The 24,655-nt window shown below is 40.8% G+C and overlaps 1 protein-coding gene and 1 non-coding gene across 6 annotated transcripts in view; one reads left to right on the top strand and one right to left on the bottom strand.

Moving 5' to 3' along the window:
• Nucleotides 1-24,655, bottom strand: part of TRERF1 (transcriptional regulating factor 1) — a 294,312-nt gene that overhangs the window by 172,357 nt on the left and 97,300 nt on the right. For all 5 annotated transcript variants that reach the window (XM_043999734.1, XM_043999737.1, XM_043999736.1 and 2 more), the window contains one exon: nt 9,567-9,617. The gene's annotated coding sequence lies outside the window, so the exon portion shown is untranslated. The remainder of the gene's footprint in view (nt 1-9,566; nt 9,618-24,655) is intronic.
• On the top strand, nt 18,755-18,882 carry LOC122727159. Its single transcript, XR_006353107.1, has one exon. It is a non-coding gene; the product is annotated as a U6atac minor spliceosomal RNA (small nuclear RNA).

The following is a 24,655-nucleotide window of genomic DNA, read 5'->3' on the forward strand; positions in this document are numbered from 1 at the left end:
AAGACCAAACATTTCATACTCTCAGATGGTCTATTGCCCCCCCCCCAAAAAAAACCAAACAAACAAAAAAAACTGTAAAGTACCCTCTGGCCTAGAACATTAAATTGGATCTTATATAATGAGTCTTGGAATCTTTAGCATGAAATAATAAGACAAATGAGAGAAGGCTTATACCCTCAGATATTCCCTAACAGCACTGATAGGTCTTCCCAAAGTTAAACTCCAAAAGCTTAAATATGCACTAAGATTTTGGGGACACTCTGCATTCAGCGTTCAGAAACCAAATTAGTTTGGGAAACATAGGTTTTAGACCTTCCCTGGCACAAAAGCAGCAGGCTCACCAGATCATCTCTCCAAGACTCCTTTAGTTCCAGGACTGAAGACCAACATCCCATCTACATTCAGAATAAATTCCTACTTGATAAGAAGTAGCTTTCTCAAGCCCATGGACTGAGGCTGAGGTTTAATCAACAGATGGCTCAAAGATACTACCTGTTTGGAGCAATGCCAAGCAGGGCCAGTATCCGGGGAGTACTTGAACTTAAAGCAAAATGAGTAATGCTGTGTTTATGTTTTTCAGTCCCCAGTTGTTGGGTGTTTGCCGTTCTTTTTAAATCAGTCTGGCAAAGCAGCTTTAAAAAGCATACTTTTTGGCAGCTCCAAGACACAGTTGTTTCTACAAGTATGAATGCCCACTGTCCGTGTTGTCAAACTGTGGATGTACAAGTCAGCATTGAACAAACTGTACTCACTGACTGACTGCTTTGGGGGTAACCCTAAGTGAAAAGCAAAAAAACCTGTTTACACACCTTTTAGAGATCCCAGTAGAACAGGCTTGGACTGCTTTGGTTTTTTTTTTTGGGGGGGGGTTGTTGTGTTTTGTTTTTTAGTGAGGCAATTGGGGTTAAGTGACTTGCCCAGGGTCACACAGCTAGTAAGTGTTAAGTGTCTGAGGCCGGATTTGAACCCAGGTACTCCTGACTCCAGGGCCAGTGCTCTATCCACTGTGCCACCTAGCTGCCCCTTGGACTGCTTTGGAAAGGCTATATTTGCTCCATATTGCAGGAAAAACTAGGCCCAAGGTGCTAAGGAGATGCCTTTCAATTAGTTTATACAAAGAATTTGCTTTCCCCATACTGTCTTTCCTTTAAAGTAGGGGTGAAACCAAAACTACTCTCCTCTAGACTCATAAGAGCACTGGGGGTGGACAAGCAGCTCATAAATTGTCCTGGTGTACTGGGCTGACTTTGCTTAACTTTGAAAATTTTGTTTGCAAGCAAAGAAACCTAATTCCATTCGTGTCTGTTCATATTTTTTGCCCAAATATGCCTCAAAAGAAAAATTACCCCAAAAAGTGATATACATATGAAAGATGGATCCAAAGCACCAATAATGTGAGAAATGTAAATTAAAACAACTCAGAGGTTTCACCTCATATGCAGGAAATAGGCAAAGATAACAAAAGATGTAAACGGTCAATGTTGGAGTCTTCAGGAAGACAGAAAGACTAATATGCTGTTGGTGGATTGACTATAGTGTAAGGAAAAAAAAGGTAGTTATAAAATTTGAAAAATGTAGATAAAATTCAGATAAAACTATAAGAGATAACCACCTCCCTTTATTCCAAATCCACACCAAACACATATTTACTATGTGCAAGGCACTGTATTGCTGTATGTCCCCCGGACTGTTGAATTAAGAATTGTTCATCTGGTTAAAGCAAGAAAGCACTGATGAAGAAAGGGCAGAGACATGTGAATCACTGTCTGACCTCAGAGAAAACATCAATCAAATCAAACCTTCTCAGTGGACAGAGGATGAAACTGAGGCCCATAGAAGCTAACCAACTTAGGAAGAGGTTAAACCAGCACTCCAACACAGCTCTTGTGACTCAATGTGCTTTCTCACTTCTCAGCCCTCACTACTCCCCATATCATGGCTCTGCCTCCGGCCAGGATTAACACTTTCCACATTACTGTCCCAACTCAAGGATTTCCAGGATGGCCAGCCCTCACTAACAAGCAGAATGCCTCATGAAATAAGTAACTGTTGACTAAGTAAATGAATGAATGAAGCACCCAGAAAATAAGTAGGACAGAGATCAGGCACCTATCCAGAGGAAACATTGGACAATCAATAAGTCAATCAACAAGCATTTCTTAAGCACAAAATATGTGCCAAGAAGACATTGTGGTAGGTAGGCAGGCATTGGAATACAGACAAACAAAAAAAGGATGAAATAGTCCCATGCCCTTAAGATGACTCTAGCTAGGGAAGACAATAAATATTATACAACTATGTACAAAACAGATAAAGGATGATTTGGGGAAAGGTACTACCAGCTAGAGGGATCAGGAAAGGCTTCGTGTAGAAGGTGGCATTTTCTTTTCTTGTAGGAAAATGAGTATTCTAAGAGATGGAAGTGGGGAAGGAGAGTGTCCCAGACACAGAGAGAGGAAATAGCTATGGATAAGGAACATCAAAAAAGCCAGTTTGGGGCAGCTAAGTGGCACAGTGGATAAAGCACCGGCCCTGAATTCAGGAGAACCTGAGTTCAAATCCAGCCTCAGACACTTGACACTTACTAGCTGTGTGACCCTGGGCAAGTCACTTAACCCTCATTGCCCTGAGGGGAAAAAAAAGCCAGTTTGGATGGAACATAGCATATATTATGGGGTATACGTAAAATAAAACTGGAAAGACAGAAGGGTTTGGGGGTTACATCATAAAGGGCTTTAAATGCCAAATGGAGGAATTTATATTTGATCCTGAAGTAGCAGGAAGTCACTGGGCTTCAATGAGGTAGGGAACGGACATGGTCAGACGTGAGCTTTAGGAAAATAATTTCAAGAGATAGATTGAGGGGTAGGGAGATACTGGAAGCAGGAAAGTCAATAAGAAGGATGTTGCAGTACTCCTAGAGAGAAATGATGAGGGCTTGAATGAGGGAATTAGCTACATGAGTAAAGAGAAAGATATGAAGGCAAGAGATGTTGTACATGCAGAAACAGCAAGATTTTGGTGATAACTGAATATGTGGGATGAGTGTGAATAAGTAGCCTTATATAAGGAGGAATTTATATAAGGATAGAGCTATAGGCTATATATACATATGTATACATATATGTATATCAGATAGGTGATACTTTTATATATCTGCTTATAGATATATACTTCTCTCTCTCTCTCTCCACACACACACACACACACACACACACACACACACACACCACTTGTATAAAGATACTTATTCACACTCATATGAAGATACTGGAAGAATTCAAGGAAGACACCAATACTCCGGGTGTCTAGAAGTTTGCTGGTGCCTTTGACAGAAACAGAGAAGCTCAAAAGAGGGATGGATTTGGAAGGGAAAGTAATCAGTTTGGTCTTGAAGAATTTAGGATAACTGGATACTAATTGAGTTTCATCCAGTTGTGAATATCAAAGAAAAAACTGGTGATATGAGAATAAAATCTACAAATGATCAAAAACACTGATTTTGGACAAAATTCATTCCATGTCGTCATAGAATGTGCCCTGTGGGCTTAAGGCTAGAACATGGTATGATGAAACATATGCTGAATCTGGAATCAGGAGATGGGTTCAGCAACCAGCTCTGCCACTTTTTGTGTGACCCTGGACAAGTCTTAACCGCTGTGGGTCTCAGACTCCTCATCTGTAAAATGAGAGCACTGGGCCAGAGGACCCCTAAGGCCCCTTCAAGCATTAAACCTATAATTCTGCGATCTTCCTCCCCCATCTCACACATGCATGCCACTGGTCACAGGAAGCAGGTTGGGGGAAGAGAAAAGAAACAGGATGGATGCAAAGACAATGAAACAAAGGGAAACAATCGTACCCACAGGTGACTCAATTTAGAGGAACATAAGATCCCAGAACTCAAGCCAAAGGGTCTTACCCCTCCATTTAATGGATACTATGGAAGTTGGGTAACTTGCCCAGAGTCATGTAGATTGGTGTGTATACATGTGTACTCACAGAAGAGCAACTAGGTTTAACTTTATTTTTTTTTGGCAGGGCAATGAGGGTTAAGTGACTTGCCCAGGGTCACACAGTTAGCAAGTGTCAAGTGTCTGAGGCCAGATTTGAACTCAGGTCCTCCTGGATCCAGGGCCAGTGCTTTATCCACTACACCACTTAGCAGCCCCCAGTTTAACTTTATAGTTGACAATAATCAGGAAGGTGGCTCTATTCTAGGTGGTACAGTGAATAGAGTGATGGGTCTGGACTCAGGAAGAACTGAATTCTAATCCAGCCTCGAACACCTACCAGCTTTGTGACCCTGAGCAAGTCACCTAACCTCTGTTTACCTCAATTTCCTCATTTGAAAAATGGGGATAAATAACACCCACCTCCCAGATTTGTTGTAAGGATCAAATGAGATATTTGTAAAGTGCTTAGTTGGGGCAGTGCCTGGCATAAAGTAAACACTTTATAAATACTACTGATGATGAGAATGAGAATGACTGAAGGGAGGAGGGGTTGAGGGGCTAGTGAAACCACTTCCTCCTGGTTTTAAATATGAAAGCAGAAGACAACATGTCAGCTATAGAAACCATGAAAGCTAGGGCCTAGATCAAACTCTGAAGAAGCAGAGATACGAGAATACAGTGTCAAGGGTCCATGGAGTCACTCCTCATAAAATGACAGCCAGGCATTGTGTAGATTCCAGAGTTCTACCCCCAAACCCAAGATTGGCAAGCCAACTGCATGCTGCTCACCACATCGAGATAATCCCTCGATGACACCAGTATGATGACAAAGCCTGGGGTTTATTGTGTGGGTGGTGTTGTAACCCAAGCTGAGGAAGCCAGCTTCCCCACTGGCTTCCATCTTGGCAACACTAGCTCCAATCAATACGGCAACACATTCTGTAGCCTAGTGATAAAACTGTTGTGAACAGATTACATTCCTATATATGGTCTCAGAAACCATTTATTCAATCAACAGATATAAATCCCCACTCCACAATGTAAATGGTGTTTTTTAGCTTTCAAATTATTTTTAGTCTTTTTTAAAAAATGTTTCGATATTAAAGCAAAACTTATTCAAGTGGGAAAATCATAGGGTTAACAGGTTCCTTATACTTAAAATGAGAGAGCTGGCTTCAATGATCTCAAGGGTATCTTTCCATTTTAAGTATGGGTTCCTATGATCTTAAATAAAAATCAGGGGCAGCTAGGTGGCTCAGTGGATAGAGCACCAGTTGTGGATTCAGGAGGACCTGAATTCAAATGTGACTTCAGACACTTGACACTTACTAGCTATGTGACCCTGGGCAAGTCACTTAACCCTAATTGCCTCACCAAAAAACAAAACAAAACCAACCAACAAAAAATAAATAAAATCAGATTTGTTTCAGTCAATCTCCTTCTGCACCACAGTGCTTGTTTGGCGTATAGTAAGTGCTTAATAAATGTTTGTTGATTACCTCTAAACCAATAGAGATCATCAATGACATGAGATTTTTCTACAATGAATATTAGTTGACATCCAACAATGGTGCCCATACTCAGAAACACAAAAATTAAGTTGTTACACATTTTGGGACATTTGATGAAATGTCATTGTTGTTATAACTATTGAGCACAGTGAGCTTTCAATAAAAATACCTCATTCAGTACCAATATACACATACATTAAAACTGAATCCTCTGCTAGGGGTGGAGAGGCACTGTTGCATAGTGCAGAGGCCTCATTCAAACTCTTGTTAGCTTGAGGTTGGCGAGACCCCCAAGTGGGCCCCAACTTGATTAAAATACAACTTGGAAATGTTTAACAAAATAAATAAAAATCAAATACAACACAGATAATGTTCATTTGCAGTCTTCTAAATAATATTAATTTGTAGTATTTTAAGAGACTATTCAGCCCAAATAAAGTTAATTTGTAGTATCCGAAGATTAAATGCAATCTGCAGGGCTCCATTTCTATTTGAATTTGACAGCTTTGGTACAGTGGATAGAAGGTCAGTCTTGAAGTCAGGAAGACCTGGTGGGTTCAGATCTCACCTTCAACACTTATTAGTTATTATACAGAGTGAAGCCACTATCAGATATACACGCCTCACCCTCCAAGACGTCCCCAGCTCTGTCAAAGACAATCAACAACAAACAAGTCTCTGATCTGCATTGGTAAGACAAAATGTTACACACCAGGAGTTGCTTACATTCAGATGCAAAAAAACAAACAAAAAAAATTGTCAATGCTACTTTCCTAATTCCAAGTTTATGCTCCTTTGATCCTTGATGTCCTGTCAAAGGTTATTGCTAATGTGAACTAAAACCAAAACAAGACTGTAGGTTTTTTTTTAAAAGACACAGTTCATCTGCAAATACACGCCAAATCCCACTTGACATTATTCCAAGTGTTTTCTGTGGTAATTACAATATGAAAAAAAAGCCTATTTATATTAAAATGATTTTAAGGTCCAGATTCTTCATTCATTGTGACTGACCTGACCACTGACTACCCAAGTTAGTGAGGACATTATACTCTCAAACACTTATTCACTTTGACACCGAATCATAGCCTACCTCATACTTTGTGTGACTATTTCACAATTATATTTCTGGGGATTATCTTATCTCCCCAACTAAACTGTAAACCCCTTCAGGAGAGGAGCTGCATCTTCCACATCTCATATTCCTTGCTAGGACTCATAAACCCATTCTAGAAATGTCTGAATGAATGAAGTAGCAGATGTCATTATGTATACTTTTAAGGGAAAAAAAATTCAAAAATCACTTTATATATGAGTATAACAAAACAGAAAAACCTCTTAAAACACAAGTAATTTGCCTCCAACATATATTTTTTTAAAAAAGCTAATTTAGACATAACTTAAAGGGGTAGAGCTAAATGTAGTAGATAGGACATTAGATGTAAGAAATGTGGGTTCAGGTCCCCAAAACTATAACTTATTACCTGGGGAACCTTGAGCAAGAAACAACCCTCTGTGCCTCAACTTCCTCAACAATAAAAGGAAGAGGGGCAGATTGTCTGAGAGGTGATCTCTAGTAAAGTCCCTTCCCTATCTGACAAGCTACAATTCTATGGTGAAAAAAAGGAAAGATACAGTCCCCCCTCCAAAGTAAAAGCAATAGGAGGCAAACCATGCCCCATCTTACTGTTCCCCCTGCTGCCTGTGGCAATAATTATTATATTTATTCATACTCTGATCATCTCTGAGGGCCCCTCAACTCCAGGATTCTATGAAGCGGTGAGTAAAGGAAACCACACAGCAGTACAATACGTTTTTAGCTTGAAAAATGAAATTCAGTTTAGATGCCACTGAATTCTTTCTCTCCACACCCTCAGCAGGGAGCTACAATTGGGGGTGGGAGGGTGCGTGGGTGATAATATAGCCACAGGAGAGCTCTGCAGAAGAAACAAGAGAAATATGACCCAAACTTCCTACATTAAAATGGAAATGCGCTAATGAGGCTGGCCACAGTTTCATCCAGTTCAGTAGTCACCCTATCTACCACCAGTATGGTCGGCAGGAGTAGGTGGAGCTGCCCTGGGTAGCAGTCTCCTCCGAAGATGATGGCTGCGCCCTGGACATCCCAAACTCTCTTTAAAAACTCACTGGAAGGGGGCAGCTAGATGGCGCAGTGGATAGAGCACCGGCCCTGGAGTCAGGAGTACCTGAGTTCAAATCCGGCCTCAAACACTTAACACTTACTAGCTGTGTGACCCTGGGCAAGTCACTTAACCCCAATTGCCTCACTAAAAAAAAACCAAAAAACAAAAAAAACAACTCACTGGAAGGGAGCAGCTAGGTGGCGTAGTGGATAAAATACCAGCCAGGATTCAGGAGGACCTGAGTTCAAATGTGGCCTCAGACACTTGACACTTACTAGCTGTGTGACCCTAGGCACCCTCATTGCCCCACAAAAAATCAATCAATCAATCAACCAATCAATGAATAAAATAAATAAATAAATAAATAAAGCTCACTGGACAATTCCAAAGGACTGGTGATGAAAAGTGCTATCCACCTCTAGAGAGAGAACTAATAAACGCTGAGTGCAAAGTGATATCTATGTTTTTTTCATGGTCTTTATTTTTCTTGCTTTCTTTTTTCTTTTTTTTGTTTGTTTGTTTGTTTTTAATGAGGCAATTGGGGTTAAGTGACTTGCCCAGGGTCACACAGCTAGCAAGTGTTAAGTGTCTGGGGCCAGATTTGAACTCAGGTACTCCTGACTCCAGGGCCAGTGCTCTATCCACTGTGCCACCTAGCTGCCCCTCTTTTTTCTTTCATGACATGGCCAGGGTGGAAATATGTTTTGCATGACTTCATATGTATAACAGGTATTGTATCTCTTGCCTTCTCAATAGGGAGGGGAGGGAAGGAAAAGAAGGAAAAAATTCAGAAACAAAAATAAACAAATTTAAAAATTTTTTTAAATAAAAAGTTAGGAAGAATTTGGATAAAAAGAGATCTGAAGGAAAATAATTTAGATAAAAAGAATGGCATTCTCAAATACTTGCAGATGATAATGAGTATGGTATTCAAGAAATTAGAAATAACAAACATGTTGTGTTCAGGAGACGGTGATGAGGCTAACCCAGATGGAATGGAGAATACACTTGGGGGAACATAGTATGGATAATTATGGGTGGGGTAAAATTTAGGAGGATGTTCAATTACAAACTCAGGAGTCTGAGTTTATGTCTTTATAGCTGAGGTAACAGAGGGTGTTCCATTGGGCGAGGAGGTGGGGGTTGGGAGGGAGGTGTGAGGAGGGGAACCCTCACTGGATAATCTTTCATCCATAAAGGTATATCCCTAACTTTTGATGGGTAAATGGAGAATCATAGATTTTGTGGAAGAAGGGACCACTTAACCATTTGTAAAATGAGGAGATTGGTTAAGTGACTTGCCCAAAGTCACATAAGCATGAAGTGATAGAAGCAGTATTTGAACCCAAGTCCTATGATATCAGAGAGAGGACTCTTTCCACCATACCATACAGTTACCTCAAGCTCCTTGATGGTGTTAAGAAGGGGGGCGGCTAGATAGCACAGTGGATAAAGCACCGGCCCTGGATTGGGGAGTACCTGAGTTCAAATCCGGCCTCGGACACTTGACACTTATTAGCTGTGTGACCCTGGGCAAGTCACTTAACCCCCATTGCCCCACAAAAAAAAAAAAAAAGGATAGACTTGGGGTCAAATCCCCACACTAACATTTTTTACCTATGTGTTGTTGGGCAAATCACTCTCTGGGGTCTCCATTTCTTCCTGAGTCAAGAGAAGCAGGACAAAATATCCCTCCCTTTGTTTATGAAAACCCTGCAGTACACACAAATGGCTGCTGACTCCTGAGCATCCCTTATCCTATAGAAGAGGCCCAAGGTTCCCACGACTGCCATGTTGCCTGTTTATTTGTCTCTGATTTGAGCCCGGAGCACCAAAGGCCACAGAAAACAAAGAACAAAATTAACTCTGGCAATCTGTAGAACTGTAGCTAGAGTTACATTCCCTCAGAAAGCACCTGAACAGAAGGAAACCCAAAGAAATCCCCCAAAAATTACCTGTTTGAGGATTATGCAGATCAGCTTCTAAGACTTCTGCCCAGGCAGCATCTGTGGGGTAAATGAAAGACCATTTTAGGGAAATTTTCAAACAACCTGTAATAATCATGAAGTGAAAATGAGGATCACACAGAAGGTAATAGAGAGACACATGGTGGGTTTAAGGAGTCTGCAACATATAACACACAGACAGGTAGGAGGCGCAATAGACAGCTCTGGTCTTAGAATGAGGAAGGTGTTCAGTCATACCTAACTCCTTAGGACGCTGAGAAAAACTAACATTTATGTGGTTTTCTTGGCAAAAATACTGGAGTAGTTTGCCATACCCTTCTCCAGCAGATTAAGGCAAACAGAGGTTAAGCAACTTGCCCAGGGTCACACAGCTAGGAAGTATCCGTGGCTGGATTTGAACTTAGGTCTTTGAGATTCCAGGCCCAACACTCTATCCTCTAAGCCACTTAGCTGCTTCCTAGAATAAGGAAGACATGAGTTCAAATACTGTCTCTGACACTCAAGGGCAACAAAATAACCTTGGGCATGAGGGCAGCTAGGTGGTGCAGTGGATAAAGCACTGGCCCTGGATTCAGGAGGACTTGAGTTCAAATCCAGCCTCAGACACTTGACACTAGCTATGTGACTCTGGGCAAGTCACTTAACCCTCACTGCCCCCACCCCCACACACACACAAAAATAATAATAATAATAACAACCCTGGGCAAGTTACTTAGCCTCTTACAACCTAAGAGTCAGTAAATTGAACAGCGTTGGCTTCTAATGATCCCCCTAGTTCAAAAATATGATCCTGTTATCAATGAGGAGCTTTGAGGTACAGGAGTAAACACAGCCTGGAGGAAATGAAAGCTATACAAGTAGACATATTGGTCTCATATAGAGGGAAAGGGATGACAGCCCAAGTTCTCCAGCAGAGATATCATCTCTTTTTTTTGGGGGGGGGGGCAGGGCAATGGGGGTTAAGTGACTTGCCCAGGGTCACACAGTTAGTAAATGACAAGTGTCTGAGGCCAGATTTGAACTCAGGTCCTCCTTAATCCAGGGCTGGTACTTTAATCCACTGTGCCACCTAGCTGCCCCCGGAGATATCATCTCTTAAATCATGTTTAAGTGGGTATGGACAAAGAGTCACACAGGATGGGCGGGCATGGAGGAGTTGCAATCCCTACCACTAGAGGCAAACGCTAACTAGATGAGATTATAGATCCATTTACATCTTTTAAAATGTCAGTGAGAGGGGCAGCTAGGTAGCGCAGTGGATAAAGCACCAATCTTGGATTCAGGAAGACCTGAGTTCAAATCCAGTTTCAGACACTTGTCACTTACTAGCTGTGTGACCCTGGGCAAGTCACTTAATTCCCATTGTCCCACCCCCCCAAAAAAGTCAATGAGAGCACCTAAAGGACTAAGATTACTTTGGGCCAGGCAATGGAAGCTAAACATTGTTGATATAAAGAGAAGTAAAAACATTATCCCCCAACCTCAAATTCACAGTTTAAGGGGAGAAACAACATGCAGATAGCCATGAACATACAAGATATATTACAGACCCCCCCAGCAGCACCACACCACCTTGCTACGATAGTCCTAGGTAGAGCAAACCAAACATTTCTCTAAAATAGAGAAAGACGAATATTTAGGATTTGGGTTAGAACTGTACTCAAGCTCCCCATGCAAAGACCAGATGACCACATAGGCAGAACTGCTGTTCATATACGGGTTGCATTAAATGACTGCTAAGGTCCCTTCCAACAGGAAAAATCCCAATCTGAGTCTGTTAAACTAGTATTTGAACTGGGACTCTAGGTATAACAATGGTTCTCTCTCTCTCTCTCTCTCTCTCTCTCTCTCTCTCTCTCTCTCTCTCTCTCTCTGGAACCTCCTTCTATATCCTTTTACTCTAGTTAATTCTAGTTAATAGTATCCTGATCTCTACTCAATGCAAGCCATCTTGGATACTATTTTTGGAACTCCCAAGCCTCCATGGTACAAAGGTTGAAAACTACTCCTCATTCCCACACTGGGTATGGCTACTAGAAAAACTGGTTTTGGACATACATGCTGGATCTTATATGCAACCCTAAACCGATCAACTCAGACATTCATTAATACTACTGATAATATTAGGCAGCATTTATACTTTGTTCAGTCATTTCAGTCATGCCCCAACTCTTCAAGCCCCCATTTTGGTGGTTTTCTTGATAAAGATACTATAATGGTTTGCCATTTCGTTCTCCAGCTCATTTTACAGATGAAGAAACTGAATCAAACAGGGTGAAGTGACTTGCCCAGGGTCACACAGCTAGTTAGTATCTGAGGCTAGATTTAAACTCAGGTATTCCTCACTCCAGAGGCACTCTATCTATACTGCACCACCTAGCTGCATCTAGTAGCTCATAAACAGCCTACTATGTGCCAGGCAGTGACCTAAGAACTTTAAAAATATTATCGCATGGGGCAGCTAGTTGGCACAGTGGATAGAGCACCAGCCCTGCATTCAGGAAGACCTGAGTTCATATCCAACCTCAGACACTTGACACTTACTAGCTGTGTGACCCTGGGCAAGTCACTTAACCCCAACTGCCTCACAAAAAAATTATCACATTTGATCCTCACAACAATTTTAGGAGGTAAGTGTTACTATTTCTTCCATTTTACAGATAAGGAAATTGAGACAAACTGTCTAAGCAACACAGCTAGTAAATGTCTGGGGCTGGATTTGAACTCAGGTTTTCTAGACTCCAACCCTAGCTCATTAGATATGAAATCCAAAAGGGAAACTGAAATAGCAACAAATATAAGAAAAAAAAAAAGGATTATTAAAATCAACTTGAGGGCAGCTAGGTGGTGCAGTGGATAAAGCACCGGCCTTGGATTCAGGAGGACCTGAGTTCAAATCTGACCTCAGACACTTGACACTTACTAGCTGTGTAACCCTGGGCAATTCACTTAACCCCAACTGCCTCACCAAAAAAAAAAAAAAATCAACCTGATCATGTTAACATCAAACATAGGGGGCTACTATTGGAGTTGCAAGCAAAACAACAAAAGACTGATGCTTAACCACACACTAGATATTAGCCATTGAATAATGTGCTATCTCCAGATACTAGTCATATTTCAAGCCAGTTCAATAATGGCATGGAAGTGAAATTAGTCACCACTGTCCATAGAGAAGCCAAACATTCATTCATTCATTCATTCATTCATTCATTCATTCATTCATTCATTCATTCATTCATATATTTGGTGGTGTGTAAGCAAGGATCAGCCTCAAGCAACACTGAATTAGGCCAAATTACCCTGAGTACTCCCAACTTCCCTAATTTCTGTGCTTATCACCCTCTTAGGAGTCCTCAGTTTTCCCCTTATCTCCACCATGGAGCCTGCTTTTACATCCTGGAAAGAGCACTGCACTTGAGAGGCAGGAAGAGCTGGGTTCAAATTCCACTTCTGAGACATTTTTACCAGCTAGCCATATGACCACGGGCAAGTCAGTTACTGAGATCAGGGCCCTATTTCTGACAATATCTACCAGTCACCTAGGTTTCTTTGTCCCTCACATTTGCATCCTATTCTGGATCTTTCTTTGCATTCAGAACTTTCTGCTTTATAATAGAAGTGGTATTGCCACATGAGACCATAAGCTACTTGAGGGGAGGGGGACTGTGGCCTTTTTCATTTTTGAGTACTTAGTACCTAGTACATGTCTTCTCCCATATCTCATAGCCTTGCACATAGGAGTCAATTAATAAGAACCTGATGGGATGATGCTAATTCAGTTAACTCATCTTTTGTGCCTTCTTTCTCCCTCACTCCCTACCCCCAGCAGTCTTCCACTTCTAGCCAGCCTTCTTTCCAGGTCACTAACACCTCATGTTTAAGCTATTATAATAACAGTTTCCTGACTGGTCTTCCTATCTCTATAGTCTCTCCTCTCTTCTAATCCATATTGTAACCCCTCTGCCAAGTAACCATCCCATACCTAACATTAGGCATGTCCAACTTAACAGCAGTAATTGATTCCATGAAAAGTGGACATGGGGGGCAGATGGGTGGCACAGTGGATAAAGCACTGGCCCTGGATTCAGGAGGACCTGAGTTTAAATCCAACCTCAGACACTTGACACGTACTAGTCGTGTGACCCTGGGCAAGTCACTTAACTCTCATTGCCCCGCACAAAAAAGAAAAGTGGACATTAAGAGAAATAATGCTGCCAGAGGCCAGTTATTTCTACAGGAGCAATATTAAAAAATGTGATAGCAACATAGTCAAACAGTCGATCAAAAATCATATAATCCCCAACTATGTACTAGTCCTTCTGGAGATACAAAGACAAAAATAAACAGTCTCTGCCCATGAGGAACTCATAGACTATGGCAGGAGACAACACATATGCATATAAGCATATGCAAAATAAATGCAGGGGAATTGGAGGAGAGGAAAGGGAAGTAATACAGGTCTCATAAAAGTTGGTACTTGAATCAAGCTTTGAAGGAATCTAAGGATTTTAAGAGGGACAGGTGGAATAGGAGTGAACTCCAGGAAGGGCGGAGAGGTGGAGTGGAGGGGGGAGATACAGTCTATAGAAAAGCATAGAGATGAACTGAAGAGATTGTGAAAGCAGGGCCAAAGACTAAAGGGATTTAAATGACAAACAGAAGAGCTTATATTTGATCTTACACCGAAGAGGAAGTTTCTTGATGAGAGGAGTGACACAGTCAGATTTGTGTTTGAGGGAACTGCAGAGACCCACCCATCCTCACTACTGAGGTCCAAGGACTAGCCAGCAGCTGGGGGTAATCACTGGGTATACAATTTGTTTCTCTGGTGTTCAGCTCAATGATAGAATGGAGTTTGAAACATGGCAACTGGGTTCAATTACAATGCTTAAATGGGGTTATTATAAAATGACTTCTGTGCAGCTATCAGCAGTAGCAGCATTTCAGCATCATTGTCATCGGGAGTCACCACACCTACCTCCCAGGGTTGTTGTGAGGAGAAAAGGAGGTAATATTTATTATGAGTAAAGCACTTTGCAAACCTTAAAGCGTTACGTGAATGCTAAGCTATTTATTACTTTTATTATTACTATTAATTATAATTATTTATTTATATGATTCTTATATATTTAAAGCTAGAAGAGATGCTTGGAGGTCACTGAATCCAACTCCCTAATTTCACAAACTCAGGCCCACCAAGATTAATTTGCTCCGAGTTCAAACAGTTAGTAGGTAGAAATGTCAGGATCTGCATCCAGGACATTGGGATCCAGATCTAGGACTGCCACATACTGATAACGGGAACACTAGAAAGGCACTGTGATGAAATGTATGAAATGTAAAGGGCCTGGATATGGAGGTGGGAAGAGTCCTGTATTCAGGAGACAACCCTGCTCAGTTCCAACCTCTGATATTTGTCAGCCATGTGACATGTGACTTTGATCCAACTCTTGTTATAGCTCTGAGCCTCAGTTTTCTGATTTGTAAAATGGATAATGCCTATAGCATTCACTGGGCTACTGTGATAATCAAATGAGACCCATCACACCTGGCAGGGTCGTTTTGATGATCAAATGAAAGGGTATATGTCCTCTTGAAGTGCTATATAAATCAGATGTTTTCATTATTCCCTTTATCATGTCATGTCAAGTCATGTCATGTTTAAAACCCTACAATGGCTCCACACTCCCTACAAATAAGGTTCACACATGGCATTCAAAGTCTTTCACAATCTGCCCCAAACCTCTTTCCAATCAAATCTTCAAGTTTTTCCTTATACAAATAAACTCACTACTTCCATTCAAATTGGTTTACTAATTGCTTTCCCACACCCATCCCTTAAAAAGCCATATCCATACACATCTACTTCCTTCAAAGCTCAGTCTAGTAGTGTGCTAGTAAATGTTTAACAACCAGATCTGCAGATAAAAAGAATGTGCTCCCAACACTAACATTTTCCTCATAACTTTCTTAAGTCTTGTTGTTTTTCAGCTGTTTAGTGGAATCTGACTCTTTGTGACCCCATTTGAGGTTTTCTTGGCAAAAAATATGGAGTGTTTTGCCATTTCCTTCTCCAACTCATTTTACAGATAAGGAAACTGAGATAAACAGGGTGAAGTGGCTTACCTAGGGTCACACAACCAGTGCTCTTTCCATTGAGCCATACAGCTTCCCTTTATTATACTAATAAATAATTTTCTACACAAATATTCAGTATTCCCCTAAAACTAACATCTACACCTTGAGGGCACCGTTCTCTCCCTCACCTCCTCCCCCAGCCCCAAGATGCCCAGAATTACTATAAGCTGCTTTGACTGTTCCTATGGCTTGGATGAGATGGAAGTATCCTAGTGAAATGGAGGACCACCAGAACTACTGCCTATCTCCTAGGTCCTCCAGGCCTTTCTATTTGCAGTGCCTCTATATGCATGCCCCAGTTAACCTACTGATGGAAACTAAAGAGCCCTGGGTCTTTCTATCTACTCTAAAGTTGAACTTTCTTTCATATGTTGTCTCCCCCAAATAGAAGATAAATCCCTTCAGAATACAAACTGTCTCTCAATTTTTCTATTTGTATCCTAGTGCTTGGCACATAGTAGGCACTTAATAAACGTCTCTCCTTTCATGTTCACATATCTGGCACACAGTAAATGCCTAATAAATGCTTGTTGACTGAAATTTAAATGAGCCTGGGTTCCTGTTCTCATTGAGTTTATAGTCTAGAAGTCTATTGGTTGCTGTGAAGATATACTGAGGCTATGAAAGTGCAAAGCATTAAAATCTTTTTCTTCATCATCACCATCAAGTAAGAAAAATGACATGGAACTGAGATTCAGAAGCCAGGCAGTAGGAGAAAAAAAGAGGTGTTGAGCTCTCAGGATGCCAAATACTTAAAAATATAAACTGCTTCAAGTCTTGAAGCAGGCCCCAAACAGGAAGTTTGTGACAAACTTTAAAAACAAAACCATACAACTGCAAGAGATTTAAAGGAGTCAGATAAAATTTAAAAACACACACACACACACACACACACACACACACACACACACACACAGAGTAAACCAAATAGGTGGCTAGGGACAGTGGGGGTTTTTTTGTGTGTATATATATGTATATATACACACACATATACATGATTGCCTCAGCTGTTCAGAACCAGCAAATTTTCCTACAGGTGTCTCATACGCCTCACAAACACTAAAATGTCATTGGGTATTTGCTTATGTGTCATCCAAGCAAGGCCCAACCAGGCCTCTAAGCTCCCAAGGGGAGGAAGTCATGCCTTTTGTGCTAATGGTGAACTAGTAAATGTTCAGCTGAGGGGTGGTGTGAGGGGGAGGAACACACCATATGTGCACAGGACATATTTTTTAAACCCTGCTTGCCTCAGTTTCCACATCTAAAAAATGAGCTGGAAAAGGAAATGGCAAACCACTCTAGTATCTTTGCCAAGGAAACCCCAAATGGGGTCACAGAGAGTTGGACACGCCTGAATTGACTCACCAACAACAACAATAACAACAAACAAACAAACAACAGCTGTTGGGTACATCAGTGGTTTTCAGGTCTCAATCTATGCTGTAGCTACATGAGGTCTTTCCTGACCCCCCCACCCCAAACTGCAAGTGCTGCTCCAACACCCTGACTTCTGTCCTTTGACCCATAATTCACTTTAACAAGCATTTACTAAGTTCCTACTATGGGCAGGGTATAAAAAGATTTTCTCCTCAAAAAAAAAAAAAAAAAAGGAAGGAAGGAAGGAAAAGGAAGGGAAGGGAAGGGGAAGGGGGAGGGGAGGGAAAACAAATAACTAGCTCCTGCCTACAAGGAGCTTCCATTTTACCACTCCACCCAACATGTACACCCACAAGACTCATCTCTACAGCGCTTGGCAATACGTCAAGCTGACAGATTAAATGAAATGGCCTAGGCTTGTTGGCTCATTTTATAGCTATGGGAAATTTTGACAACCAAGAGGGGAACTGACCTGACCAAGGTCACACGCCCATGAGTCAGAAGGAGAGTGGGATTAGAATTTTTAGTCCTCAGGTTTCCATTCAGTTGCCTAGCTTCAGAACCAGTATTCTCTATTCTATTTTGCTCTCAGGTAGCCTGTCAGGGACAGACCAATACATGATCATATCAACTGGCCATCCACTTAATCAACTCTAGGGGCTCCCCACTACCTCCAAGGTCCAATACAAAATGCTCTGCTTGGCATTCAAAGCCCTTCATAACCTAGTCTCCTCCTCCATCTCCTTACACTTGACTCCCCTTAACCTGACTCATGTACTCTTGCTGTTCCACAAACAAGCTACTCCACACTGACATCTCTGACATTTTCTCTGGTTGTCCCAACTGCCTGGAATGTTCTCCCTCTACTCCAACTACTGACCTCCCTGGCTTCCTTTAAGTTCCTACTTAAATCCCACCTTCTACAGAACCCAAGGCCTCTTAACTCTAGTGTCCTCCCTCTGTTAACCAGTTCCTATTCATCTTGTATGTAGCCCACTTTATTATACTTGTTTGCGCATTGTCTCCCCCATTAATTATATTGTAGCTGTGTGACCCTGGGCAAGTCACTTAACCCCAATTGCCTTACCCAAAAAAACAAAAAAAAATTATATATATATAAATATATAGTAAGCTCTTCCAGGGAAGGGCTTGCCTTTTGCATTTTTTTTTTTTTTTGATCCTCACAACAACCCTGTGAGGTAGGGGCAAACAGAGATTAAGTAACTTGCCCCAAGTTACACAGCCAGTTTGAATCCAGGTCTTCCTGACTCTAGGCCCAGAGCTCTAACCACTGCTCCACCTATCTGCCTCACTAGATGGAAAGCTCCCCCAAAGACATCCAGCTTCTCTTTTGAATCACCTACTCCAGACCACGGCCTTTCAGCACAAGGGCTCCACTAATCACTTACTAAAGTTCGGCAACTATTTTCTAATGCCTGCTTAGTTAAGAGGAAATAAATAACAACTGCTAATATTTTCCATTAAGCTCTAAGGCTTATGAAGTAAGTGAGAGAGGAAGGGCAAAGTATTACTATAACCATTTTACATATGCAATAGGTACAGAAGACTGTCCATGTCAGAGTATAGGCCACACCCTCATTTTACAAAAGAAGAAATTGAAGCCGATTGAGGTTAAGCAATTTAACATCACAGGTTCAGTGTTGTATGAAAGGAGAGAAGGTTAGCACTCCCCTTGAGAAGGATGGAAGAGGTCCTAGTGGCCTTTACGACACATATACGGTTAAGGCATTGCCACCTACTCTGTGGCATCTAACATCACAGGTTCAGAGATTAGAGGGAGGGGGGAATCAACCTTAAATGACATCTAGTCATTCAGGAAACAGGCCCAGAGAGGTCAGGCCCACACACAGGTACTATGTAACAGAACTGAAATTTGAACCCAGATCCTTTGACTACAAAATCGCACTTTTTCCATGGTACCTAGATAGAGACTAGGCTTCTGACTCAAGTCCAGTTCTTTCCCTTAAAAGATTTTGTCACCCAAACACATCATATACATCCATACACACAAACGCACATGCACACCCACATATATACACATACCCCCAAAAAACACCAGTCCTAGAGACTCTGCCCCAACCCAGAGTAAAAGCAGACAAGGAAACACTCTAGTAACTATTTAGACCAAAGCTAGACACCTAGACAGAAGCTATTAGTTTGGCTTCCCCTTTAGACAGCTACCAGAGCCTGCCCCTTCTCACCAACTTAAGCTTGGTTCTTTTCCAAAATAAAAATGTGACTCATTTGAGGCTCAAAACGGAACATTCCAATGAGAAAGAAGAAACTACACAAAACCTCTTACAGAATCTTCCCACCTCCCCCCAACCCCAATTGAGAAGTTAGATCCAGTAAAGACTCCCCAGTTGGGCACCTACCAATTCAGAATTTACAACAGCACAGCCTTCTTACTACGTGAACAACATCTTCCCATAGAAAAGAAATATTCATGGCATATTTTGCAATACAGCTCTCATTCACTAATTTGGATAGGGCTCTTCATCATCTCAAATTCCCACTTTTCATGCAGAGAAAATTTACTTTCTCTACCTAGACCAAAGGCTCTTAACTTGGAGAAAACTTTTTAATTTTAAATATATTTTGATAATTAAATGAGATTGGTTTTCTTTTGTAATCCAGTGTCTTTATTTTATGCATTTTAAAACAGTATTCTATCATGACAAGTCCCTGAATTAGATTTTTCCAGCTCTCTGTCAAAAGAACTTTTATTTATTTGCTCTCTATTGCAGAGACCACAACTCCGATGGGTTGATCATGTTGTTAAGATGCCAAGTGTACATTTGCTAAAAAGACTATTTTATGGAGAACTCACACAAGGCAGGCATTCACATGGAGATCAGAAGAAGGCATACAAGGACACTCTTAAGGTCTCTCTGAAGAACTCTGGAACCGATTGTGAAACATGGGAGACACTGGCAAAGGACTGCACAGCATGGTGTGCCCACATCAAAGAAGATGCCGTGTTTTATGAGCAAAGCAGAATCGCAAGCAGTAGCTCGAAAGAAAAGTAAGATGTACAAATTTGGAGACGTCTCCATACCAGACGTTTATGTGGACTATTTGTACCTAACCTATGGTAGAACCTTCTGAGCTCATATGGTCTGATCAGCCACAGGTGGACGCACGGTACCTGGAATCCAACACAGTGATGTCATTCTGGTCCTCTTTGAGAACAAAGGACAACGCGCAACCAATCTCTGATGAAAGAATCCGGAGGTGGCCAAAGTTCACCTCTGGGACTAGGGGTACAACAAAAAGGAAGACCGGAGTCCATCCACTGACAAGTTTAGTCAGGTAAGAATAGAAACTGCTGTGAAGGGTAAGAAACTGGAGAGAAGAATATTGAGAGAAAAAACTACCCTGTTAGTCCAAAAAGTGGGGAGGTAGGAGAGGAAAAGAAATTTCCATAGTCCCTGAAAGATGCTCAGTAGCTTGGCTTCGGGAAATGTAGCTAAGGAGGTATTCTAAAGAGGAGGTGACTTTAGAAGAAAATGGGTAGCAAAGAGAAGTCCAGGGTAAATGTTCTCAAGGTTCCATCTCTTACTTACTTCCCCCTCTGCCTCCCCCCCCCCAATCCTTTGGATCATTCTGTCTCCTTCTGCTCCACACTTCTGGTATCAAGGAGGATCTGGGTCCATGACTATGAGTGGATAAACAGGAATAGAGAAGAACTGAGAATAAGAAATGATCCTCTGACCCAGCTATATCATGACTATGTCTATAGTCCTGAAGAAATCAAAGGAGGAAAAGAATCTATCTATATGCACACAAATACTGATAGTAACTCTTCTTGTGGAAGCCAAAAATTAGAAATTAAAGGGTATCGGGGAATGACCGAACACACACATTGTGGTCTATGAACATAATGGAATAGCCTCGTGCCTGAAGAAATGATGGAGAGTTTAAAAAAAAAAAAAACTCTGATGCATAGGGAAGTGAGTAGAACTCAGAGGACAATTTAGACAATGATAATATTATGCAGAAAAACAATTTTGAAAGTCTTGAGAACTCTGATTATAGCAATGATAAACCATAGGTCAAAAATAATGAAAATGAAACATGCTACTCACCTCCTGTCAGAGAAATGATGAACTTAAAGATATTTTTGAACGTGGCTAATATAGGGGTTTCTTTTGTTGACTACCCAACTATGTATTGAGGGTTTTATTCTGGGGATTTGGTTTCTATTTGCTCAACACAGGTAGAGATGGAGGATTCCGGAAAGGGACCCCAGTCATTTTAAAAAATGTTTGTTAATTTTTTTTAATTTTAAAGAATAAGAAATGAAAAAGTTCACCAGTCACCTCCTAAAAGAAATCCCAAAATGGAAACTCCCAGGTACATTATAGCCAAAATCCAGGGCTTTCAGGTCAAAGAAAAAAATGCTATAAGTAGCCAGAAAGCAAGAATTCAAGGAGCCACAGTCAAGATCATGCATGATTTAACAGCCACCACTATAAAGGGACAGAAAACTTGGAATATGATATTCCACTTATGGGCTTACACCCAAAAATAACTTACCCAGCAAAACTGAATATAATGAATGGGAGGTTTGGGGTAATGAAACAGAAGATTTCCAAGCATTCTTTATGAAAAGACCAGAGCTATTGAGAAACTCTTAAGTATAAATGCTGGGAGTGAAAAGAAACATGAAAAAGGTAAACACGAATGAATAATGATAAAGGGTTAAACAAGGATAAACTGCTTCCGTTCAAATACGAGGAGATGATATATATGTCTGCTCTGATCCCTGTCATGATCAGGGATTATATATGGAGTCCAATTAGACAAGCCGCAAGAGTGGTTGTTATGTCTTGATGATAAGAAAAAAATGGAAAGAGCAGAAGTAGGAGGAGGGAAAGGAAGGTTAAGGAAAATTATCTCACATGATGAAGGTATGCAAGTAGACGTCTATAAGAATAAGGAAGAATGGGTAGAGGGAAGAGGAGGCTGACACTTGAATTTCACACAACACAAGCACACGGATATAGAAATACATTTCCCTCAACAATGAACTAGAAGGGGAAAGCAATAAAGAGATAGGAATTTAGAGGGAAGGTAGATTAGGGAAGAGATTAGTCCTAAGCATAAGAAACTCTGAAGATGTACAAAAATTTCTAGCTCTTTTTGACATGGCAAAGAATGGGAATTTCAGGGAATATCCATCAAATGGAGAAAGGAGCAATAAGCTATAGTATATAAATATGATTGAACGCTATAGTGTTGACCTCTTATCTGCATAATGAACTAATGGACTAATGAAAAAACATGCTACCCACCTCATTATAGAAAGGTGTGAAGGACTCCAAATTTAGAATGAGACAAGTTTTTTTGATTGATTATACTTGTCTGTAATGGGTTTTGTTTTTCTTGTGTTCTCAATTGGGGGCGTGGGGGGGGGGAAGATTTTGGCTAACTTAAAACAAAAAAGAAAACTTGTGAATTTTAATCAACTCACTGACCAACCACAATTCCTGGATCATGATAAAACAGGCTGCCCACCTCCTGACATCCCTCAGGTGAGGGACACAGAGCACAGATTGAGAAACCTTATTTTAGACATGGCCAATAAGAAATTTTGTTTTGCTTGACTATAAATGTTTGTAACAAAGGTTTGTTTTCTTTGCTTTTTCTTTCTTTCTTTTTTTTTTTTTTTAGTGAGGCAATTGGGGTTAAGTGACTTACCCAGGGTCACACAGCTACTAAGTGTTAAGTGTCTGAGGCCGGATTTGAACTCAGGTACTCCTGAATCCAAGGCCAGTGCTCTATCCTCCTTGCTTTTTCAAAGTGGGGGGTGGAGAGGAGAAGGGGGAGGGAGAAAAGTCTAACATTTAAAAATAAAATTTAATTGAAAAAGAAATAATAACTTCAATAAAACAGCAATATATAAAATAACCCTTCCCCCCCCCCAAAAAAAAAGGGGGGAAAAAAGAATAAGAATTCTAGCATTCTGTCTCTGGCCCTGATCCAAGAAGAAACAGATGCTTTTCCACAGTGTAAAGTCCAAAAGCTTGAGCTTTTGTTTTCCCCTAAATATTGTTAATTTCTCAAACATGATAATGGAACTTTAACAAGGTCTGAAACTTCAAAAAGGTCAGCCTCTGAGTCAGGAAGTCCTGGGTTCAAGTCCGCCTGAGACACAGAACTGGCAATGAAACCCTGAGCAAATCAACTACAGCTTTCATTGACCTGGGCAGCTCATTAAGATAGAAAGTTGTGGGAACAGACAAGTACATTTGTGGAAGGAATTTCTTCACTGGAAGTTCCCTAGATTATTAATGAAATTGTGGGAGATGGGTAGAACCTTCCACTCCCCAGAACTTCTCACATGGTTATTTTTGACTAAAACTGAGTAGATGTAATCCCAGCAGAGTGAGGGGTAAGTAATAGAGAAAGCTCTCTATGATTCTGGCTTCATAGTTCTTAAATAAAAGTAATTCATTATAAAACACCATTAAAGTTGCCCCCCACCACCACCACCTTCTGCCCTCCTCCCACATCTCCCTGAATACCTCCCGAGTATGCAGACTAGAACCCTTCAGACATTTTAAATGACCTAAGGATACTTGCCCTATATTTAACCCAAAGAATAGCAATTACTATCTGGCACAGGTGCTATCAAGTGACAGGGACAATTATTGTCAGTGTCTCCCCATATGTTGCTTTCTTTTTTTCTCTCTCAAACCATTTCTATATTTGACTTATACTTGCTCCTCTGCAATTGTCTCTTCAGAATCATTTGTTTTGCATGACTATACACGTAAAACCTATATCCAATTGCTTGCCTTCTCAATGTGGGAATTTGGAATTCAAAGCTTTAAAAACAAATATAATAATTTCTTTTAAAGTCATTCTTCACCTACATGAATAAAATGGTATGAAGTAAAGATATCAAAAACTTATGTCCCACTGGCTTACAAAACTCCCAAGGACAGCCCGAAGCAGATAATGTTTAACAAAATAAATAAAAACAGAACATAGATAATGTTAACTTGTGGTATTTTTAAGTCAATATGCAGTCTTCAAGGATTGTTTCTATTTGAGTTTGAAACCACTGTAGAGAGTAGTTTCCTGGACATGGTGTCAGAAGACCTGTCTCAGACACTTACCCGTGGGCAAGTCCCTAAACCTCTACCTCAGTTCCCTCATCTTGTAAAATGGTGATAATAATAACTAATATTTAGAGAATGCCTTAAAGTTAATAAAGCACTTTTCATGTATCACCCCATTTCATCCTCAACAACCTTCCAAGAAGGTGTTATTATTATCACCACTGGGACAGACAGAAGTTAACTGATTTGCCCGGGGTCACACGGCATAAAAATATATCTCAGGCAGGATTTGAACCCAGATTTCCTGATTTCATCCAGTACTCTACTCACAACTTACAATGGCACCTACCTTACAGGATTGCTGTGAGAATTAAATGAGATACTATGTAGAAAATGTGCTTTGCAAACCTTCTTTAAGAATCATTTCTTTCAGGGCAGCTAGGTGGCGCAGTGGATAGAGCACCGGTC

This window comes from Dromiciops gliroides, chromosome 4, assembly GCF_019393635.1.
Source record: "Dromiciops gliroides isolate mDroGli1 chromosome 4, mDroGli1.pri, whole genome shotgun sequence".
Lineage (NCBI taxonomy): Eukaryota > Metazoa > Chordata > Mammalia > Microbiotheria > Microbiotheriidae > Dromiciops > Dromiciops gliroides.